Source organism: Phyllobates terribilis, unplaced genomic scaffold (genome assembly GCF_046119375.1).
Source record: "Phyllobates terribilis strain yellow unplaced genomic scaffold, ASM4611937v1 Scaffold_89__1_contigs__length_6337102, whole genome shotgun sequence".
Classification (NCBI taxonomy): domain Eukaryota; kingdom Metazoa; phylum Chordata; class Amphibia; order Anura; family Dendrobatidae; genus Phyllobates; species Phyllobates terribilis.
The window spans coordinates 2,702,234-2,726,704 of record NW_027362849.1 but is presented as its reverse complement, the minus strand read 5'-3'; positions in this window follow the sequence as shown (position 1 = coordinate 2,726,704).

The window sequence follows — 24,471 nt, the reverse complement described above, 5'->3', positions numbered from 1 at the left end:
TCCACCACTCTTCCAAGGGGCATTGATATTGTCTCTTTATTCCACTGTGACCTCCACGTCTCTTCTAAGGGGCATTAAAACCGTCTTGTTAAACCACTCTGAAATCCACGTCTCTTCCAAGGGCCGTTAAAACCATCTTGTTAAACCACTCTGAACTCCACGTCTCTTCCAAGGGGCATTAAACTTGTCTTGTTAAACCAATCTGGACTCCATGTTTCTTACAAGGAGTAATAAAACCGTCTTGTTAAACCACTCTGAACTCCAAGTATCTTCCAAGAGGCATCAAAACTGTCTTGTTAAGCTACTGTGACCTCCACGTCTCTTCCAAGGGTCATTAAAAACGTCTTTTTAAACCACTCTGAACTCCACGTCTCTTCCAAGGGGCATTAAAACCATCTTGTTAAGCTACTGTGACCTCCACGTCTCTTCCAAGGGGCATTAAAAACGTCTTGTTAAACCACTCTGAACTCCACGTCTCTTCCAAAGTGCATTAAAATCGTCTTGTTAAGCTACAGTGATTTCCATGTCTCTTCCAAGGGGCATTGATATTGTCTTTTTATTCCACTGCGACCTCCACCACACTTTTAGTCAGCTTTTGCTTTTCAATGCATAAGTGAACACTAAGGGAGACCCACTCCCCAATAATGGGTAGAAGGTTTAAAGTACGCTGTAATCCACGTCTGTTTTAAGGGGCATTGCAGTTCCTCATAATTTTTGGAAAGCTTTCCATTCACTGCTTAGGCCAACAGTGTACAGGAGACCCAGTTGCTATAAATGGAAAAAAAGGTTTAGTTAAGGCCCTCTGACCTCCATGTCACTTCTAAGGGGCATTGGAGTGCCTCAAAATTTTTGGTAGGCATTGCACTCACTGTATACCCTATAACTGTGTAGCCAAACCTCTCCTTTTGGTACAGAAACATATCCTACAAGACATGTGTGGTTGACTGACCTGACATTGGTGTGAATGGTTCCTGTTCCTCCTGCTCTTTCTCCTTTGCCACCACCTCATCCATCATTCATCACATCAAGCTTTTTTTAAACGGGAGTCATAGAACAGGGATAGTAGCAGGAAAACATCCAGCAATCCTCGTAGGAGGTAGGATATGCGCCAAAACGCTGACCACCTCAGGCCTAGCTGCTACTACATACATGCGCTTGCATTCCAAGGAACAGAAAGCTAAGGAGATGGATGGCCTCATGATCATGAATAATTTACTCGTTGTGTAGGAGGCCGACCACTGCTGCTGTCTACCTTCGGAACTTTGTCAGTCAACATAACTGACCAATAGAGTCATGCAGAAATTTAGTAGGAGGGACCCAAACGTGACGCTGTTCAACGTCAACTAGTAAGTATATCAAATAGAAAAAAGACGTAAACTGAATATTATCCAAAAAATACAAAGAATTCTTTATTAGTAATATTTAAAATCAGACAAAAACACAATGTTTAAAAAAAGGCAGTAAGTATTAATAATTAACCAAAAAAAAAAAGAAAAGAGCACCATAATAGATACCCACATGAGCATGAATTACAGTAGTACAGGTCAAACAATGAAAAATAGAAAAAATCTTTATAAAACTTGTTCAAGCCAAGTCACTAAGCAAATCATCAATCTAGATCATATGAGGATCTGTACCTCACCTCACCTCACCTCATATGATCTAGATTGATGATTTGCTTAGTGCGCATGTGGGAGACCTCGTTTCTGAAACTCTATGATGTGTACCATTGCTATCACTGTTCCAAAAAGCCCATTTTTGATGTCTTTCAAATGGCTGCTGAGTTTCAGTGAAAATACGCGTGCGACTTTCAGTGAAAATACAGCAGATAGTCCTACTGAAAGATTGTTAGAATTTGTATTATGGCAAGAAAAAAGCAGCTAAGTAAAGAAAAATGAGTGGCCATCATTACTTTAAGAAATGAAGGTCAGTCTGTCCGCAAAATTGGGCAAACTTTGAAAGTGCAGTTGCAAAAACCATCAAGCGCTACAAAGAAACTGGCTCACATGAGGACCTCCCCAGGAAAGGAAGACCAAGAGTCACCTCTGCTTTTGAGGATAAGTTTATCCGAGTCACCAGCCTCAGAAATCACAGGTTAACAGCAGCTCAGATTAGAGACCAGATCAATGCCACACAGAGTTCTAGCAGCAGACACATCTCTTCAACAACTGTGAAGAGGAGACTTTGTGCAGCAGGCCTTCATGGTAAAATAGCTGCTAGGAAATCACTGCTAAGGACAGGCAACAAGCAGAAGAGACTTGTTTGGGCTAAAGAACACAAGGAATGGACATCAGAACAGTGGAAATCTGTGCTTTGGTCTGATGAGTCCAAATTGAGATTTTTGGTTCCAACCACCGTGTCTTTGTGAGACGCAGAAAAGGTGAACGGATGGACTCTCAATGCCGGGTTCCCACCGTGAAGCATGGAGAAGGAAGTGTGATGGTGTGGGGGTGCTTTACTGGTGACACTGTTGGGGATTTATTCAAAATTGAAGGCATACTGAACCAGCATGGCTACCACAGCATCTTGCAGCGGCATGCTATTCCATCTGGTTTGCGTTTAGTTGGACCATCATTTATTTTTCAACAGGACAATGACACCAAACATACCCCCAGGCTGTGTAAGGGCTATTTGACAAGAAGGAGAGTGATGGGGTGAAACGCCAGATGACCTGGCCTCCACAGTCACCAGACCTGAACCCAATTGAGATGGTTTGGGGTGAGCTGGACTGAGTGAAGGTAAAAGGGCCAAAAAGTGCTAAGCATCTCTGGGAACTCCTTCAAGATTGTTGGAAGACCATTTCCGATGACTACCTCTTGAAGCTCATCAAGAGAATGCCAAGAGTGTGCAAAGCAGTCATCAAAGCAAAAGGTGGCTATTTTGAAGAACCTAGAATATAAGACATATTTTCAGTTGTTTCACACTTTTTTGTTAAGTATATAATTCCACATGTGTTAATTCATAGTTTTGATGCCTTCAGTGTGAATGTACAATTTTCATAGTCATGAAAATACAGAAAAATCTTTAAATGAGAAGGTGTGTCCAAACTTTTGGTCTGTACTGTATATATTCTGTTTTGTATATTATAGTGACTGTCGGGGGCGCTCTTTTACACCTCTCCCCGTGGAGCTCCGCACACTCTTCACTATGTCGGGGCTGTGGACAAATGGGAAAAGTCACATTCTGGCAAAACTGAATAATCAGTGCTGAGTGTAATTTTTTATATTGCAAAAAGTGACAATGCAAGTTTTATTAATCTGGAAAAAAAAGAATTTTGCCCAAACACAAAGTATAAGAGTGTAAAAATAGAAAAAATATATAACAGTGCATAAAAAAATCCTGTTTGACCTGTGATGTTTGCTCCATTAAAAACATGAGCAATTCCATAAAAAAGCATTAAAACTACAATAAAAAGCCAGAAGAGGCATCTAGATTGCAGAGTGTATGAGAAGCTCCTGGAATCAACTACGATCTAGTGGTGTCAGTGCTGAACTGTCTACATTGGAGTTGTTCTCTTGAGGCCCTCACTCCAGCAACTCCGATCTAGTCACCTCAACACTGAAGCATCTAGAGTGGAACTGTTAAAACGGTTAACACAAAAGATAAACTCCAATCTAGACACCTCAGCACTGAAAGCACTAGATCGAAGAGGAGAATGTGAGAACCTCAAAAGATAAACTCCGATCTAGACGCCTCAGCACTGAAAGCACTAGATCGAAGAGGAGCATGTGAGAACCTCAAAAGATCAACTCCGATCTAGAAAGTTCAGCAGTGAGGCGTCTAGAATGGAGTGGCTAAAGTGAGGACCACAAAAAATCAACTGCGATCTAGACGCAACCGTGTAATGAGACAAGGATCTGACAATTGGCCACTTCCTGTTTCATAAGTTGCAATGGAATCTGAGCAAAAGGACCTGCATGACTCACTTCTGGTCATGTGATCAGGTCACATGATCGCAAACACGGAAGTAACAAGCACAAATGTGTATGTCGCCACCCGGTGTCATGTTATTGGATCTGCAATAACCCAGATCCAAATAGAAAAGAAAAAAATAGGTAAAGGCAGTTAAAATGAATGGGGAATATATATATAATAGAATCACAGGTGTTCATAAAGCGTAGACCTCTGGCTACCAATGGTATTAGTAAGAAAAATATAGTAATACATGTTTAAGGGATAAACTAGACCAAGGGGAAAAAAATATAAGGAAAAATAATTTAGGGAAATATACTGATCACTACCCAATGTAGTATTAGATTGAAATAAAAGAAAAGAAAGGAAGAGAAGAAAATAGAGAGGAGTAGGTGATATCTAGCATTAATCAACAGACAACATCATCACCCACAGGAGTGAATAAAGTTCTATGAGAAGAAATGTGATTTCATGCAGTTCCAGAGAAAGGAATCAAGTAGTACGTGTCTGAAACAGAAAAACAATAATTAATACATTTACAGAAAGCTAGATAACTCATACTCTCTATTTAAATCCCGAGGTTACAACGTATCCAACGTATGGATCTAAAAAGCTTCACGACGTTTTAATGCCTGAATCCTATTATCCCCACATATTAATGGTGGTACATGTTCCAGAACCTGAAAATTGACTTGTTCTACGGAGTGCTTCTTTAAATTAAAATGGTAAGATAAGGGGAGATAAGTCTTCCCACATCTTATACTCGACTTGTTTTGAGATATGCGGTCTCGTATAGGTTAGGTTGTCTCACCAACATATATGAGACCATCAAGGACATTTGATCGCATACACTACAAAAGAAGAATCACAAGTAAAAAAACCTTGAATTCTAATCCCGGTATGGGGGTGGAAAAAAGTATCACCCCGCTGTATATTGCTACATTGCGGGCAGCGTAGGCATGGGTATGTACCTTTTTTTCTGAGTTCGTAGAAAGGTTTGTATTGGCGTCTTTCTCAAGGAATGCCAATACAAACAAGTTGAAAGAGTACTTGTTTAAAATTTGCTCGAATCTTTTACAAAAATTGTCATTATCTTTAAACATTGTTGGTTGAAAGTTTACCCTCAAGCCATGTGGTATTCTTTGTGCCAAATCACTGGGAATTCAGACATTGGAAATAATTTCAGCTACTTCATTTGTAGTATAAGAAAAGGTTTCACTAGACATACAGTTAGGTCCATATATATTGGGACAGAGACAACATTTTTCTAATTTTGGTTCTAGACATTACCACAATGAATTTTAAACAAAACAATTCAGATGCAGTTGAAGTTCAGACTTTCAGCTTTCATTTGAAGGGTATCTGTGTCACCCTGACCTGGATGCCACAAGTGTAATTAAAGCTGTGTCTGAGAGCAAGGGGGAGGTTCTCTAGTCAGGGGAACATTAGCATGCAATGCCTCCTGTCTCAGGCCAGTAGGGGGAGCAGGCTGCCCCTATAAAAGCTGGTACTGAGGGCAGGGTTAGAGAGAACTGGATTGCCTGTCTCAGCACTGAGACGTGTCCCAGAGTGGAGCAGGGACAGAAAGTTGATTGCACCTAAGAGGAAGTGTGGCAGTAGGAGAGCCACAAGTCAGAGACAAGAGGCGAAGAGAGCCTGTCTTGGCAGAGAAAAGACTTAACTTTACCAGACTTTGGTGTCTGAGGCTGGAAGGATTCCACATCCCCCAGCAGAGAACCAGTCCGCAAGGGACTGTACATTCCTTGGCCTAAGAAGCCTGGAGGCCCTGCCACAACCGAAGGGACCAGTAAAGCCGTACAAGGCTGGGAGCAGAAAGGAACCCACGTCGCAGGCCATACAGGCGAGAATACACGGAGAGCTCGGAAACGTGGGCTGTTATCCTATCAGGAGGAGATAGCCAGAAGGAGCGCAGAAAGCACGGTAGGCCTACACCCTCACCCTGACCAGGGCCAATTTCCCCGTTGCTCTCAGACATCCAGGTCCCCTCCTAGCCGGGACTGTTTGTGGGTCAATTTACCTGTTTTAGTAAAGACCCTGGACTGCAACCTGTTGTCTGTGTGCTCCTTGCTCCTCCAGCACTACCAGCACTGGGACTCTCACTACCATCACTCCCACCATCCACTATACTGCCCTGGGGCCGCACTCTTCCCGTGGGGAGTCACACTACCCTAGCTGCACACCTCATCAGCCCCAGCGGTCTGCATGCAGCGGCGGTTCCTAATAACCGCAATCCACGGGTGGCGTAGTCGGACATAAACATCAGTACATAACGGACTACCACTGGCCTGACCACCCTGAGCCACGGAACCGGGTTGCCACTACTACTCCCACCGTTTCCCTATTGCCCGGATCCGAGTGCCCCACGGCCCAGGGGGCGAGTCAGCTTTGGCGTAGTCGGCAGGATTTCGTGCCCGCAATCACCGGGTACTGCGTGCCTGAAAAAGACTTTTGTAACTTACCTGTGGAGTCGTTTCCCGCCATCCGGAGCCGATTCCCGCCATTAGACGCCATCTTGGACCGTTTCCCGCCGTCCGGAGTCGTTTCCCGCCATCCGGAGCCGATTCCCGCCATCAGACGCCATCTTGGACCGTTTCCCACCGTCTTCGGCCGTCTTCCCGCCATCCGCGGCTGCTTCCCGCCATCGGACGCCATCTTCAGGACGCCGCGCGGGAAGAAGAGGGGCGTGGACGTCAAAACCGCGCGAGATCCGAAGCTCCGCCCCACGCACCGACGCTGCGCAAGGTCCTGGAAGGGAGAGAGAGCGACGCTGACGTCATCAGGACGCGACGCCAGGTCCTCGTCCATAGCAGCAGCAGCGGAGCCGCGGCCTACAGAAGAGGATCGTCGGAAGGTAGGCCACGCTTAACTAGGGGGGAGGAAGATGTCGGACACAGAGGCGCCCACTACCACCAACGCAGCAGCAGCAGCGGTGATGCCCTTTTCCCTGCCCTACATCCCTGGAGCGGCCTGGCTGCCCAAATACTCAGGGAAGCCCCATGCCCTAACTGACTTCAAGGAAAGGCTATACAGTTTGTTCCAGGTTTACCCCCTGACAGAGGAGCAGAAGGTCAGCATATTAACAGGGCAGTTAACTGGCGCAGCCCAAAGGGAGGTAAAATCATGGCCCACTGAGGAGAAAAGGACTGTGAAGGGTATTCTGGCCCGGCTGCGGGGTACCTTTGATACACGTACCTCCGCTGAGATTAAAATGAGGTTCTATGGATGTAAGCAGCGGGCACAGGACAGCATCAGAGACTATGCCCTAAATCTGCAGGAAGCCTTGAGGGCTATTCAACAAACTGACCCTGGCAGTGTGCAGGAAACTGATAAGCTGCTAACAGAACAATTCATAGAAGGTCTGCTGTCTAGCGCCCACAGGGCCCAACTGCGCCTCATGTTCTTTCAGAACCCCGACCTGACCTTTGCCCAATTTAAGGACAGGGCCATAAGGGTGCTCCGTGAATCTGCAACCAGTGGCGCTATAAAACCCCCGGCGCCCTGCTATCACCTACCACCAGGAGGCGGCGCCCTCCTCTATGGACTCCGTGGAGGCTGATGCACAGGCCCTGAACCAAGCCCCGTCGAAAGGCCTGCACCACCAAGTCCAGGAGCTGACCAGGAGCGTCGCGGCGTTGACCAGGACCGTCCAGTCGTTGCAAGTGGACCCGTCAAGACCCATCGAGCTGGCTTCAAGTCCGGAGGATGTCCCGTGGCGTTGACAGAGGAGGATCCCGTCGTTCCGAGGGAGGCCCACAGACCGCTACGCAGAGGATGGACAGCCCATTTGCCGTCGATGCAACCAGCCCGGACACATTTCCAGGTACTGTAATTTAAACGGGTCCTACCTGGGGCAGAGGGCCGACCCCCAGGCATAAGATCACCAGGCCCTTATAATTGGCGTGATAAGTACATTGGGGGGCGCCCGGTTTTACCCGAGGTGCTGGACGGTATCCCCATGAGCGCCTTGCTGGATACTGGGTCGCAAGTAACCACAATCCCTTATGTACTTTTTAAGCAGTATTGGACTGATGCTGATATCACACGGTATCCAGACAGTAACTTGAGCATCATCGCCAGTAATGGCTTACCCGTGCCGCAGATGGGGTTCAAGGAGATGACCATTAAAATTGGTAAAGTTGAACTGCCGGCACAGGGAGTGATTATTGTGGACATTGACCGTCATGAAAGTCACCCTAAAATAACTGTGGGTACTAACATAATTGAAAATTGTCTTTCAGAGGTAATTGTAATTCAACAACAGGTGGCGGTGAATGCTAGTTCCAGCCAACAGAGGGTCCTCAACAAGGAGATAAAAGCCCTGATGAGACGGCAGCAGGTAGAACTGTCTGGTGGTGAGATCGGTAGCGTAAGACTCAGTGATCCATTCCCCATTTCCATGCCTCCCAAAAGTGAAATGATGATCTGGTGTCGGACTGCAATCGGGTTGAGAGGTAGAGACTACCAAGCCATGGTAGAACCCGTGTACTCAGACAGCAGGCCCACCATTTTGACAGCCCGGGGGGTGGTTGATGTCCGTCATGGGAGGGTGCCCGCCCGCATCCTCAACATTGGGGAGAGGGAAGTACACTTACCCAGGTACGCTACACTCGCCAAACTGTTTGTTGTCGAACACCAAGCTATCAGGGCCGTGGAACCCTTGCCTCCATCTCCTCAGGCGGAGGGTAATGGCTCCCAGAAACAAAAAGAGGACTGGTGCCAGAAACTCCATGTGGGTGCTGACTCCACTCCCCTGCACCAAAAACAAGGAGTCTACCGGGTGGTACAGGAGTACGAGAGAGTCTTTAGTAAGCACCCGCTAGACTTCGGCAGAGTAAAAGGGATAGAACACCACATCCCCACAGGGAGCCACCTACCAATAAAAGAGAGGCACAGACCTGTACCCCCTGCACATTATCAGAACGCCAAGGGTATGCTGCGGGAAATGAAAGAAGCTGGGGTCATTAGAGATAGCTGTAGCCCCTGGGCAGCCCCCTTGGTTCTGGTGAAAAAGAAAGACGGCACCATGAGAATGTGCGTGGACTATAGACAAATCAACCGTATCACCCACAAAGACGCATATCCGCTGCCTAGAATAGAAGAGTCTTTAGCCGCACTAAAATCTGCTAACTTCTTTTCTACTTTGGACCTTACTAGCGGGTACTGGCAGGTTCCTGTGGCAGAGGCTGACAAGGAGAAGACCGCCTTCACCACCCCGATGGGACTGAGCGAATTCAACTGTATGCCTTTCGGGCTCTGCAACGCACCAGGGACCTTCCAGCGGCTGATGGAATGCTGTCTAGGGCACCGAAACTTCGAGACGGTCCTCCTTTACCTGGACGACGTGATCGTCTATTCGAAGACCTACGAGGACCATCTCAAGCACCTGGCCGAGGTGTTCGAAGCCCTGGCAGGCTATGGCCTGAAGGTGAAACCATCGAAGTGTCACCTGCTGAAACCAAAGGTCCAGTACCTAGGGCACGTGGTAAGTGCGGAAGGAGTAGCCCCCGACCCTGACAAGGTCACGGCAATCAAGAGCTGGCCAAGCCCCTCGAACATCAAAGAGGTGAGACAGTTTCTCGGGTTGGTAGGCTACTACCGAAGGTTCATCCCCGGGTTCACTAAGATGGCAGCTCCTATGCAGGACCTCCTGATCGAACAGTCCAAGTCCAGGAGTCAAAAGCCACCCTTCAAGTGGGATAAACCGGAAGAGGAGTCCTTCCGCCAGCTAAATATGGCCCTCACGGGGGATGAGATCCTGGCCTACCTTGATTACGGCCAGCCTTTCATTCTCCACACAGATGCCAGTAATGTGGGACTGGGAGCCGTACTGTCCCAAAACTAACAGGGCACAGAACGGGTGATCGCATACGCCAGCCGGAAGCTGAGGCCCACCGAGAGGAACCCGGAGAATTACAGCTCCTTCAAGCTAGAATTCTTGGCGGTGGTGTGGGCCGTGACGGAACGCTTCAAGCATTACCTGGCCTCCGCGAAGTTCACCGTGTACACGGACAACAACCCGTTGACACACCTGGACAATGCAAGACTGGGTGCCCTGGAACAGCGGTGGATGGCCCGTCTCTCCAACTATGACTTCTTGATCAAGTACCGGGCAGGCAAAACCAACGCCAACGCGGACGCCCTATCAAGAATGCCTCACTTACCTGAAGGTAACGAAGACACAGAAGAGCTGGAGGAGGTAGAACTCCCCGCGTTTCACCGGTATGGAGCCTCTCAACACTCTCACCGCGTGAAGGAGGAGGATCTAACAACTGTGATGATGAATCCCCTACCTCACCACAGCTGGGCCGAGACCCAAGATAGTGACCCTGCAGTCCGCCTGGTGAAAGATCTGCTGACCCGGGAAGACGCCCGCCTAGATCCAGATGCCCCAGAGGAAGCCAAGCAGCTATGAAAGGAGAAGAGCAAGCTGTTCCTCTACGAAGGCAAGTTGTGCAGAAGGATTGTCAACCACCGGACGCACGAGCTGACCTGGCAAGTCCTGGTCCCAAGGCGGGATGCAGCTATGGTCCTGGGGGCTTACCATGACAGAGCGGGACACTTCGGTTGGAAGAAACTGGAGTTCCTACTAAGAGGAAGGTTCTTTTGGGTCGGCATGAGAGGAGCAGTAGAAAAGTGGTGCAGAGACTGTGTCCCTTGTCACCTGAGGAGGAAGGACCGCACCAGTCAGAAGACATCCTTGAGGCCCATCGTCACCACGCAGCCTCTTGAGCTGGTAGCTCTGGACCACGTCAAGTTGGCTCCAAGCCGGTCCGGATACATCTACGCACTGACAATCGTGGACCACTATTCCCGTTTTCTAGTGGTGGTCCCGGTAAAGGACTTGACAGCCCAAACAGCGACCAGAGCCTTCCAGCAGTACTTCTGCCGTCCACACGGGTATCCGGAACAGGTCCTGACAGACCAGGGTCCAGCGTTCGAGGCTGAAATCTTCCAGGAGTTCTGCAACCTCTATGGCTGTAAGAAAATTCGTACAACGCCTTACCACCCGCAAACCAACGGGATGTGTGAGAAGATGAACAATATAGTCATTGATCTCCTGAAGACGTTGCCCCTGGAGGAACGCAGCCAGTGGCTAGAAAAACTGCCGGACCTGATAGACCTATACAACAATATCCCGGTGAATGCTACAAACTGCACCCCGGCTTATCTGATGCGAGCTAGACCAGGTAAGCTGCCTGTAGACCTGGAGATGGGAGTCCTAATACCTGAGGACACCTCCCCGGATGCAGACTGGGATACGGAAAGGCAACTGCAGTACAAGAAGGTACAGGAGAGTGTGGAGAAGAGCCTGGCCCAGGTGAGAGAGAGGCAAGAAAAACTCTTCAACCAACACACCCCTGCTGGTCCCCTAGACCCTGGTGAGCAAGTCCTAAAGCGGAAGAGAAGGCTACATAAGTTGGACGACCAGTGGGAAAGGGAACCCTACACCGTACTGCAGTCTGACCACGACAACCCAAAGGTGTGCGTAATCACCAAGGACGGAGGAGAAACCACTAGTGTCGTCTCCAGAGACGACCTCAAAAGGTGCCCCGAGCAACTCCGTAGTGCAGAAGAAGATCAGAGTGACCTTGAACCCGCAGAGGAGAAGGAAGAAATGATCAGCACCGTTCTCGGAGAGATCCCTCAGTCCTGGACTCGCATAAATGATGCTATAGTGGTACCCGTCCTGCATTTCCTGCAACCGGCCCAGCAACAACCAACACTAGAGCCGGAAGGTGAAGAGGAGCAAGCGGTTCCAGAGGCAGAAGAGCCTGTTCCAGCAGCCCAGGAGAGTCAACCCTCTGCTGACAGTGAGCCTGCCATACCTGCGGTAAGCCAAAGGACCCGCAGACAGCTGCCTGCCCTACCTGTACACCCAGCTGGTAGCTGTACCCCTAACGCTAGTGGGGAGAGCCAAGTTGGTCCACCACCAGACAGTGGGCTACGTAGGTCAACCAGGAGCACAGAGGGGCAGATACCCGCTCGCTGGAGAATATAGAGTGTGCTAAATTGTAAATAACCCTGTTGCCAAATGTTGAAATGTTTGCCAAGTTACCTGCATGTTTATTAATAGTGTGTTTCAGTTTCTTGCAGCTACCGTAAGGACTCACAGGTTATGGACTTTTTATAACCGGGACCTTGTATGGACTGCATTCTGAGCCTAACCCAGGAATGAACTAAGACTGTGAAGGACTTGGGGTAGGACAGACCCCCACCTGGTTAAGGCTCCCGTTGTTTTGGTGATATGGACACCTGGTCACAGACCACACTGTGACCTTAAGAACTCAATTTGTGCGTCGTCTGTCTATTAATGTTTTATTGTTATGTATATTATCTTTGTTTACTGTTTAGTCCCGGAGTACTAAATTTCACTAGGGGGGAATGTGTCACCCTGACCTGGATGCCACAAGTGTAATTAAAGCTGTGTCTGAGAGCAAGGGGGAGGTTCTCTAGTCAGGGGAACATTAGCATGCAATGCCTCCTGTCTCAGGCCAGTAGGGGGAGCTGGCTGCCCCTATAAAAGCTGGTACTGAGGGCAGGGTTAGAGAGAACTGGATTGCCTGTCTCAGCACTGAGACGTGTCCCAGAGTGGAGCAGGGACAGAAAGTTGATTGCACCTAAGAGGAAGTGTGGCAGTAGGAGAGCCACAAGTCAGAGACATGAGGCGAAGAGAGCCTGTCTTGGCAGAGAAAAGACTTAACTTTACCAGACTTTGGTGTCTGAGGCTGGAAGGATTCCACATCCCCCAGCAGAGAACCAGTCCGCAAGGGACTGTACATTCCTTGGCCTAAGAAGCCTGAAGGCCCTGCCACAACCGAAGGGACCAGTAAAGCCATACAAGGCTGGGAGCAGAAAGGAACCCACGTCGCAGGCCATACAGGCGAGAATACACGGAGAGCTCGGAAACGTGGGCTGTTATCCTATCAGGAGGAGATAGCCAGAAGGAGCGCAGAAAGCACGGTAGACCTACACCCTCACCCTGACCAGGGCCAATTTCCCCGTTGCTCTCAGACATCCAGGTCCCCTCCTAGCCGGGACTGTTTGTGGGTCAATTTACCTGTTTTAGTAAAGACCCTGGACTGCAACCTGTTGTCTGTGTGCTCCTTGCTCCTCCAGCACTACCAGCACTGGGACTCTCACTACCATCACTCCCACCATCCACTATACTGCCCTGGGGCCGCACTCTTCCAGTCACACTACCCTAGCTGCACACCTCATCAGCCCCAGCGGTCTGCATGCAGCGGCGGTTCCTAATAACCGCAATCCACGGGTGGCGTAGTCGGACATAAACATCAGTACATAACGGACTACCACTGGCCTGACCATCCTGAGCCACGGAACCGGGTTGCCACTACTACTCCCACCGTTTCCCTATTGCCCGGATCCGAGTGCCCCACGGCCCAGGGGGCGAGTCATATCCACATTAAAATTGGATGAAGGGTTTAGGAGATGCTCGGCGCTCGGTGAGTACTTCCTGGATGCTCGGGCGGGAGCTCAAGTTCCCGCACCCACATGTTTGGCGCTGTTTAGACAGCAAATAAACATGCGGGGATTGCCTGCCAGTCACTGAAATGCCGCGGCCATGTTGGTTGTGGCGTAACAGTGATTGGCTGGCCGCATAGCGTCATCTGGTCTATAAAAGACTCGATGACCTATGCTCATCACAGTCTACAGTTCAGACAGGCAGAGCTGCAGCTGAGTGAGGGAGAGAATTGGTGGTTTATTTAGTGAGGTATTCCACAACAATAAACATCTAAACTAACAGTCCTCCTAAGGACTAACCCATATGCATATCAATCCTGGTGATAGCAGGAGTTAGGCAGGCATAGTTTGTGGAGAGTGTATAGAACAGAATAGGGTGCATTGCACATTCTGTCTGCTGCTGTTACTGATATCCATAGCCCTATATATCAGGGCTAATATTCTTTTTGGTCTTAATCCTGATTATTTGCTTGAAAAGCAATATAATACATAATTGTTACAGCTCCATTTGCTTGTTAGCAGCATACAGCCAGGTTTGTTTGATTTTAATAGCATTGCTGTATTGTAGAAGCAGAGAAACTTGTCCGTCATCTCAAGTAATCTGATATTACTGTGGTAATAATCCATTTTTGGGAACGTGACAAATATTATACTCCATTGAAAGTCTGCCAGTTGTGTGTTGTTCAAACCTATTCACACTTGGTCCCTTACCAACATAATACTACTAGGTCACTGCCTAAAACCGTGGTCATCAGACGTGATCCGATATTATAGTAATAATGCTGTCATTTTTGGGAGCGTGCCTAATATTACACTCCTTTTAAAGTCTGCCAGTTGTGTGTGGATCAAACCTATTTACACTTGGTCGCTGACCAATACAATACTATTAAGCCAGTGCCCAAAACCGTGGTCATCAGACGTGATCCGATATTATTGTAATAATGCTGACATTTTTGGGAGCGTGCCAAATATTACACTCCATTTAAAGTCTGCCAGTTGTGTAATGTTCAAACCTATTCACACTTGGTCACTGATCAATACAATACTATTAAGCCAGTGCCTAAAACCATGGTCATCAGACGTGATCCGATATTATTGTAATAATGCTGACATTTTTGGGAGCGTTCCAAATATTATACTCCATTTAAAGTCTGCAAGTTGTCTTTTGTTCAAACCTATTCACACTTGGTCGCTGAGCAATACCATACTATAAGGCCGCTGCCTAAAACCGTGGTAACCAAACATGATCCGATATTAGAGCAGTTATAATGCTGACATTTTTGGGACTGTGACAAACATTATACTCCATTTAAAATGGGCAAAGCGCATAGCAAAGGACTGGGAAGTGGACGTGATGGTGATGGTGCACGCAGAGGCTGAAGCCGTGGGCAAGCTGAAATTGTGCCTGCTGAGGGAGCACAATAAGCACCCACATCATGTCACTCTACCTTCCTGTCCATTTTTGTAAGTGGCCGTAGAACACCACTATTGAAGCCAGAGCAGAGTGAAAAGTTGTTGGTTGGATAGCAGATAATGCTTCCAGTAAGTTTGCCACCAAAACTACCTTGTCTTCCACATGGTTTAGTCTCTGTAGCCTTAAGTCTGCACCACATATTCCTCACCCTGATCATTAATCCCACCATGCCGAGTGCCTGGAGACAACTGATCCCACACTTGGACACGCCAAAGAGCTGTTCACTTTTCCATTTATAGATTCGGACCTCTTGCCCGGTCCGCTTCAAGCTGGGCAAGAGGAGATCACATGTAGCGATGCCCAAGTATTTGAGCAGCCATGGTCACACGAAGACAATGGTGGGAAAGTGCAATTACTGTGGCAAGAGGTGGGTGATGATGATGAGACACAACTGCCAGCAAGTCAGGAGGAGGCTTAGGGTGTGTATGTGGATGACGAGGTGGTGGACGATGAAGTCACTGAGCCAACCTGGCAAGCAAGGAGGGCAGCACAGAGGAGGAGGAAGGTGTAGCACCACAACAGGCAGGAATAAGCAGTGGGGTGGTCACAGACACAAGGCGGGCAGTTGTTCCCCAGAACATCAATATGAGGGAAGTTGCCAGTCCAACTGTTAAGTCTTCCAAAGACTGTCAAGTTAACCACAAAAAGGCCATTTGCAACATGTGCCATGCCAGAATCAGCAGGGGCAGCAAAACTACCAGCCTGACCACAACCAGCATGCTCAGGCACATGACAGCAAAGCACCTGTCTAGTTGGGCCGAATGCCAGGGTCCAGAAACAGTGTCTAAGGGAGACACCACTGCCAGTTCTGCTGTTGAGCATGCACGCCAATCCCCTGTCCATGGTGCAGGCGAAGATGCCTCCTGCCATGCACCTGTCATTGCACATTTATAACCACCATCATCAGCAACCAAGTCCACAATCTTGTCCCAGGGCAGCGCCTCTAAAAATTTTCCCCACAGGCATCATAAACACCCTTAAAAAATTATGTGGCTGTTGCATCTCGGTCACCATAGTGATATGGTGGTGGAGGATGAGGAGAAGGACAAGAAGGACAACATAAAATAGGTATACGCTTCAGGATTTTGTCTGTCTCGGTGTGAAGAGGTTAATGGGAATAGACCCCCACAAAACCCCCACTGGATTTGACTTCATGTTCCGCTGCTATCATCCAGTGGTGTTGAGAAGTCTGGCCCAATCCAGCCTGTGAGGCAGTGACCGGGATCGTATACGAGGGACATTATATATCCCCCAGAATGTGTACAGAGACCTATTAAGTCCATTGGAGTGCATTGCAGTTGTAGCACCCCGAGGGTTCGGTTGCTACAGAGGTATTGCATCTCACCCAGATGTGCGATATCTCACTTCCAGGTAAGGATGGAGTGTGGCTCAGGACCCTAACACCCACATGCACTACACCACATTTCCGGGGGACAGCTCGACGGTGCTCCCATTAGTTATGCAGGCACGAGTGAGCATGTCCCTGGCTGGAGTGGGGGGAGGGAACACCTAGAGAAGGGAACCCGGTAGTGTGTGCGTGGGGGAAGTAGATCCTGGGTGCACTCTGTACAGGAGTATAAGAGGGGGGCACCATTTTGGAAAAGGAGTGAGTTCAGAGAGGAGAAGCCAGAGAGCAGAGCTGCTTTATGGGCTCTGCTCCACAGGCAAGGAGAAGCCAGGGAGCAGAGCTGCTTTATGGGCTCTGCTCCACAGGCAGGCCCTGTCAGGAGGAGAAGCCAGGGAGCAGAGCTGCTTTATGGGCTCTGCTCCACAGGCAGGCCCTGTCAGGAGGCCTGAGCCTGGAGGAGGGAAGAAGGAGGAAGAGGAGCAGACTGGGCTCCAAGAAGGACAGAGGGGACCCCAGGGGTGTGGACTGGCTGGTAGCCACCACACGCCCGCCGCTACCCGAGTAGGGGGGTCAGGTCAAGAAGAAGGGAACCGGATCCCAAATTAGTGGAGGAGAGAAACTACCCTCAACTAAGAACCGGAGGCTGCGACATTACATGTGGAGCAGCCCCTCACCAAACCCGCTAGAAAGGCACCACATAGGACCTGGGAAACGCAGGCCAACGTTTGCCCACCAAGAAGGTCCGAGGCAGCTGGACATAAGCGTGGTCACTAGTGGGGTTGAAGACCAGAGACAGGAGACATAAAGGGGGTCCTGCAAAGCACTCCAGAAAGACCTGGGGGTTAACCGAGCCCCTCACCTGGTGAGCACAGCGCGACACAGGCGGCCACCTCTGCAGCGGTGGCCTGGAGCAGTAACCGAGTAACCGTGAGTAAAGACCCTGAACTGCACCATCAAGACTCCGAGTTATCTTTGTTGCGCTCGTGTACCACCATCACCCCCATCATCCGCACAAGCTGCCCTGAGGCCATACCTCTCCCATTGGGGGTTATACCACCATTGCTGCACACATACCACCGGCCTCAGCGGACTGTTCTGCAGCGGCGGCTTCAAAGCCGCACTCAACGGGTGGCGTAGTCGACATTCATCCAACATCTACTGCTAGTACTCTGCCACTTAGTCTGACTCCCTGGGCACGGACCAGGTCACCGCCACGAGACTACAACCCTCAACAGATCCGGCTCCGGGTAAGCTCCCGCGTGCGCAACGCAGCGCGACACAGGCCCAGGGGCGCGTCACAGTCACAAACTCACCTGCGGCTGCAATGCAGGAATGAAGGTGAGCATTGATCTGGTCAGGCTATCTGGCTAAGGCAGATTAAGTAAAACCTGGCAGGGCCTTCATTTCTTGGGGGAGGCTACAGGAAGGCAGTGGGACGGCCTCCTCCCTCCAACCGGGGTTTTCCAGTAGCTCTTGCCACAGGTCCTTTAAAAACCCTGCACTAAGGATTAGTGTTGTTCTGTATTGGAACCTGCTAGGAGCTTAGCAGGAAAGCTCAGCAGGATTGAGTGTGGCTGAACCCACGCCTGGGAAGGCTCTGCACATGTCAGGCTCTGAGCGGCCCGGCATGGCCGTTGCCCACGGCAACCGTTGTTTAAGGAATCGTGTTAACCCGGCTGCAAACCGGAGGACTTTTCTGTTTCCCCGTGAGTTGCTGAATAAAGCTTGCTTGGATTTGCTTGGGTCACCGTCTCAGTTACATAACGGTGTGAACACTGCCGCCTTACAGCTTGGTGGAGAATGCGGGCATAGTGCCTGAGGCATACCCCACCGGCAGCTGCATGACCACAATCCGGCCGGCCATCTTTCCGCCCCACCCCGTTGACAAAATGGAGCAGCTGGTACTTACCCAGCAGCAGCAGCTGCAGTGTCAGTGGCAACAGCAGGAGCAGCACCAGAATCTCCAACAGCAACAGCAGGAGCGGGAACAGCAGCATAAGCAGCAGCAGCTACTGTACCAGCAGCAGCAAAAAACAAATGAACTGTTGCTGCAACAGATTGCTGCCCTGCGGGAGACGCCAACAGCACCAGCCTCAGAACGTAGTGAGGCCCGGGACAAGGTTCGCTCAGCGAAGATGGGACCGGAGGACGATGTGGAAGCCTTCCTGACCAGCCAGTCAGTGGGCAGAAGTGGTGGCTCCGTTTCTGGTCGGCGATTCCCAAAAGGCCTACTTCGACCTCAGTCGGGAGGACGCCCAGGACTACCAGAGGCTCAAAGGTGAGATCCTTGTCCGACTGGGGGTCAATATATATGTGAGGGCTCAGCGTGTATTTACATGGGCCTATGTGGAGACCCAACCCGCCCGTTCTCAGGCTTATGACCTGTTGCAGCTGGTAGAGGTGGCTCCAGCCTGAGACTTTGTCTCCAGCCCAGATGGTGGAGAGGGTGGTGGTTGACCAGCTGCTGAGGACTCTGCCAGCCGCTATCCAACGTTGAGTGGGGCAAGGGGACCCCGGCACACTCGACCAAGTGGTCAGCCTGATCGAGCGCTACTCGGCCACTCAGGACTTTATCTGGGACTCTGCCCCCTCACGGCTGTCACGCCGATCCCTGTCAACCCAGGAACCGGGAAAGGGGTCGCGTCCCTCTGCTGAGGACAGTCAGCACCGTACCCGTGCTGAAGGGGTATCCCGGAATGAGAGTGGTAGGAGACCAGTTCCCTCCCAAACAGTCATAAGACCTAACAGTACCTCCACCATTAGGTGCTGGCGGTGTCAGGGGCCGGGACATGTGATTGCTAACTGCCCCCTGACTACGGAACCCATGGACTGCGGGTTTATCCGCCAGGTCTCAATGTACGCCCAGACTGTCTGCACTGCGAGTGCCGACCCCCCGGACAGTGAACCCCAACTGTGCCAGGTACTGGTTAATGGGTACCACACGGAGGCCCTCTTAGATTCGGGAAGCCTAGTGACTTTGGTACATGGGTCGCTGGTGGCAGGAGACAACCCCAGTGGATGGACAGTCGGGGTTGTGTGTATCCATGGGGACCTCTGAGAGTACCCAACCGTGGAGGTAGTTTTGTCCACGCCTTGTGGAGACATAAAACATGTGGTGGGGGTGGTAAAAACTCTTCCCTATGGGACTGTGTTGAGAAGAGACTTGACCCTGTTCTGGACTCTATGGAAAAACAAAATCCACTCTCCCCCGGTAAAATGTGTTACAGGCGCTGTACCCGATGAACCCGAGTCACGGGTACCTGCTGTAGGGGTGTCCAACCTAGGGACAGAGTGTGACCCCGATAGGTTTCCCCTAGAGGTGCTGGCAGGAGAGGTCGAGGAGACCCCATCGATCCTGGAGCTGGAAGTGTCCCGGGGCACGTTTGGGACAGCTCAGCTACAGGATCCTACTCTGACTCGGAGCTGTGGGAAAGGGTGTTAAAGGTAAATGGCGTAGCTCAACAGCCCGGTGCAGATACTGTATTTCCACGCATGGTAGTCAACGGTGAGTTGCTCTATAGGGTAGACAAAATCAGGGACGAGGTCGTGGAACAGTTAGTGGTACCTCAGTCGTACCGTTCTGGAGTTGGCACACACACACCTTCTGGGTAGACACTTAGGGGTTAAAAAGACGCAAGAGCGTATCTTGCAGCGGTTCTTTTGGCCGGGGATTTACGCGGCGGTCCAAAAGTACTGCGAATCCTGCCCCGAATGTCAGTTGACCACACCCACCGCAAGTTTCCGTAGCCCATTGGTACCTCAGCCAGTAATAGAGGTACCTTTTGAACGAATTGCAATGGACTTGGTAGGGCCCATTGTAAAATCCGCTCGTGGCCACCAACATATACTGGTGGTCGTCGACTATGCCACCCAGTACCCGGAGGCTATACCGCTACACCGCTACGCCACACTTCGACAAATCTGATTGCACGGGAGCTGTTTGCCATGTTCTGTTGCCTTGGACTACCTAAGGAGATACTGACGGATCAGGGGACCCCTTTTATGTCCAAAGTGACAAGGGAACTGTGCAAACTGCTAAACATTAAACAATTGCGCACCTCGGTGTACCATCCTCAAACCGACGGGCTAGTAGAACGGTTCAATAAAACCCTCAAGTCCATGTTAAAAAAGGTGGTTTCTAAGGACGGAAGGGATTGGGACATGTTGCTACCCTATTTGATGTTCGCCGTCCGTGAGGTACCCCAGACTTCCACAGGGTTCTCTCCCTTTGAGTTATTGTACGGCAGACACCCTAGGGGTCTGTTGGACATAGCCAAAGAGATGTGGGAACAAGAGCCGACTCCACATAGGAGTATAATTGAACATGTGGCTAGTATGCAGGACCGGATCGCGGCGGTCATGCCCATCATGAAAGAACATCTGTTAGATGCCCAGGCAGCCCAGAGACACACATATAATAAAAGAGCCAGAGTCAGGTCTTTTAATAAGGGAGATCAGGTGTTAGTACTGGTACCCATAGCTGAGAGTAAGCTCATGGACAAGAGGCAAGGGCCATATGAGGTTTGAGAAAAGGTGGGGGAGGTAAATTACCGGGTGTATAAACCCGGAAGGAGGAAACCTGAGCAGCTTTATCATGTAATCCTGCTAAAACCTTGGAAAGATCGAGAGTGTTTAGTTACAGACGTCACTCTGGGCATATCGCCAGAGAGTTCTCTACCTTCAGCCAGGGATGCGTCCGGGGGAGAGGTGAGGATAAGTGATGCTCTCACTAAACAGCAGCGACGGGAGGCTCGCTCACTGGTGCAGCAGAATACCGATATGTTCTCAGAGCTACCGGGTAGGACTACAGTTCTCCAACATGACATTGTCACCGAACCTGGGGTAAAGGTGCGAATGAGACCGTACCGGGTACCCGAAGCCCAGAGGCAAGCCATCACGGCTGAGGTAAAACAAATGCTCCAGTTAGGCGTCATCGAGGAATCACTGAGTGAGTGGGCTAGCCCCAACGTACTGATTTCGAAACCAGACGGATCGTTACGCTTCTGTAACAATTTCCGAAAACTAAATGAAGTGTTGAAGTTTGACCTTTATCCAATGCCCAGGGTGGATGAGCGGATTGAGAGACTGGGGCAGGCCCAGTACTTTACCACGCTCGATCTCACCAAGGGTTACTGGCAGGTGCCTCTCACGAAATCGGCGAAGGATTTGAACGCCTTCATAACTACGGAGGGTCTATATCACTATGTGGTTTTACCTTTTGGGCTACATGGGGCCCCGGCTACATTCCAGTGGTTGATGGACATAGTGCTCAAGTCTCATCAGGTGTACGCGTCCGCGTATCTAGATGATATTATCATCTTTAGCACCGACTGGCATACGCATCTATCCCAGGCACAAGCAGTGCTGGATTCTCTCAGAGCCGCTCGATTAACGTCAACCCCAAAAAAATGTGTGATAGGGCTAGAGAAAGCCCGATATTTGGGGTATGTGATTGGCCGAGGAATTATCAAGTCCCAAATCAATAAAGTTGAGGCCATAAAAAATTGTCCTAAACCGTCAAGTACAAAGCAGGTGAGGGCGCTCCTTGGCATTCTTGGGTATTACCGCCGGTTTATACCTAATTTTGCTGCGAGAATGGTGGCCCTGACCGATCTCTTGAAAGGAAAAAAATCAAGTAATGGTTCGGTGGAACCCTCAGGCAGAAAAAGCCTTTCAGTAAATGAAGTTGGCCCTGTGTGGACAGCCGGTCCTCATCAGCCCCAACTTCAAGGAAACCTTCATTGTACAGACAGATGCCTCGGAGGTAGGCCTAGGGGCGGTATTGTCACAAAAAGTGAATGGTGAAGAGCACCCGGTCACCTACTTGAGTAGAAAACTTGTCCCGGCAGAGAAAAACTATAGCGTGGTAAAGAAAAAGTGTTTGGCTATTAAGAGGGCCTTGGAATCGCTACGTTATTATTTACTCAGGCGTCAGTTCCACTTGGTGACGGACCACTCACCCTTGGTATGGATGAAAAATGCCAAGGAGAGGAATGCGCGAGTCACCGGGTGGTTCGTGTCACTGCAAAATTTCAGGTTCTCTGTAGAACATCGCCCTGGAAAGTCGCAGGCAAACGCGGATGCCCTGTCCCGGGCACCCTGTATGATGTCAAATGTTCAACCCCACAAGTTTGAACAGAGGGGGGGGATATGTGAGGCAGTGACCGGGATCGTATACGAGGGACGTTATATATCCCCCAGAATGTGTACAGAGACCTATTAAATCCATTGGAGTGCATTGCAGTCACAAACTCACCTGCGGCTGTCACCTGGGAAGGCTCTGCACCTGTCAGGCTCTGAGTGGCCTGGCGTGGCCGTTGCCCACAGCAACCGTTGTTTAAGGACTCGTGTTAACTCGGCTGCAAACCGGAGGACTTTTCTGTTTACCCGTGAGTTGCTGAATAAAGCTGTTTGTGCTGGACTTGCTTGGGTCACTGCCTCAGTTACTGCATGGTGTGAACACCGCCGCCTTACAAGCCCTTGTTCATTTTTATAAGATGCGCCTATGAGTTATAATGCCCCCGGCAGCACTAAAAACGCGCTCTGACAAAACACTAGCTGCAGGGCTGGGCCTCTAACTCCAAGGCATAGAGTGCCACGTGTCCAGCTCGGATACCCTATAGTTATAAGGCACAGAGGAATCACGGAGGACGTTGGTACGGTCATCAAGGTACTCTTTCAGCATCTTCCAAAACTTTTCCATTATGTCAGAGTACCCCGCGCATCAGGGCCTGGGCACTGGGAGGGGCTGAGAAAGCTGTCCCAGACCTTTGACAGTGTTCCCCTGCCTCTGCTTCATCGTATTTGTGTCTCCCTCTCCTGTACTCCTTGGTTGTCCAACAAACTGTGAAATCTGCCACCAGCGTTTTGAGATGGGAATTTTAAGAATTCTTCAACAAGAGCCTTCTGGTACTGCAACATTTTATTAGATCTCTCCGACACGGGAAGAAGAGATAAAAAGTTCTTCTTGTAGCATGGGTCTAGAAGTGTGACCAACCAGTAACTAGTGTTGACCAAAATGCATACAATGCGAGGGTCACGGGAAAGACAACGGAACATAAAGTCAGCCATGTGTGCCAGATTGCCAACAGCCAAGACTTCCCTGTCCTGACCAAGAGGGCGACTGTCCATGCTCTCCTCCTCATCCTTTTCCTGGTCCTCCTCCTCCCTCTCCTCAGGCAATTCACGCTGAACAGACGGTATGACTGTTGTGTGGATAGTACCGTCTGTAGTGCAGGAAAACAGCTCCTGTTCCTCCTCCTCATTATCACCCAATTCGCGTTGAGATGAGGCTGGGTTGTGTGGCATCACCCTGTATAGTTCCTTGCTCTATCTCATCGTGCTCTGCCTTTAATGCCTCCTCTTTAATTGTGAGCAGCGAGCGTTTCAGTAGGCAGAGAAGATGGATGGTGACGCTAATTATCGCATCATCACCGCACACCATCTTGGTGGAGTCCTCAAAGTTTTGTAGTGCAGCACAGATGTCAGACATCCATGCCCACTCATCAGCTCTTATGTGCGGAGGCTGACCTGAATACCGACGGGCGTGTTGAAGCTGGTACTCAACAACTGCCCTCTGCTGCTCACTAGTCCTTACCAACATCTGAAACGTTGAGTTCCATCGCGTGGTGACATTGCACACCAGTCGATGAGCTGGAAGGTGCTGAAGCACGGCAAGGTTAAGAGAAGCTGTAGGTGACTTTCTGAAATGTGCACACACGCGGCATACTGTCACAAACTGCTCAGTCAGATCCAGGTAGGTTTTGAGAAACAGCTGAACCACTAAGTTGAGCAGATGGGTCAGGCAAGGTACCTGTGCAAGGTTGCCAAGCCTCAGAGCTGCCATCAGTTTCCGGCCATTGTCACACACGACAATGCCTGGCTGTGGGTTCAGCGGTGACAGCCACAGATGTGTCTGCTCTGTTACAGCTATCTATAACTGTGCAGCGTTGTGCAGTTTGTTACCTAAGCACATTAGCTTCTGCACAGCCTGTTTCCGCTTGGCTGAGGCAGTGCTGCAGTGCTTCCAGCTTCTGACTGATGTGGTCATTTTGTAGATGGAGGCTGAAGAGGAGGAGGAGGTGCAGGAGCTATAGAATATGGAGGCAACTCGGATTGACCCAGGGCCCGCAATCCTTGGCGTCGGGAGGACTTGTTCCGTCCCAGGGTCCGACTGTGTCTCAGCTTCCACAATATAAACCCAGTGTGCCATCAGTGAGATGTACCGTCCCTG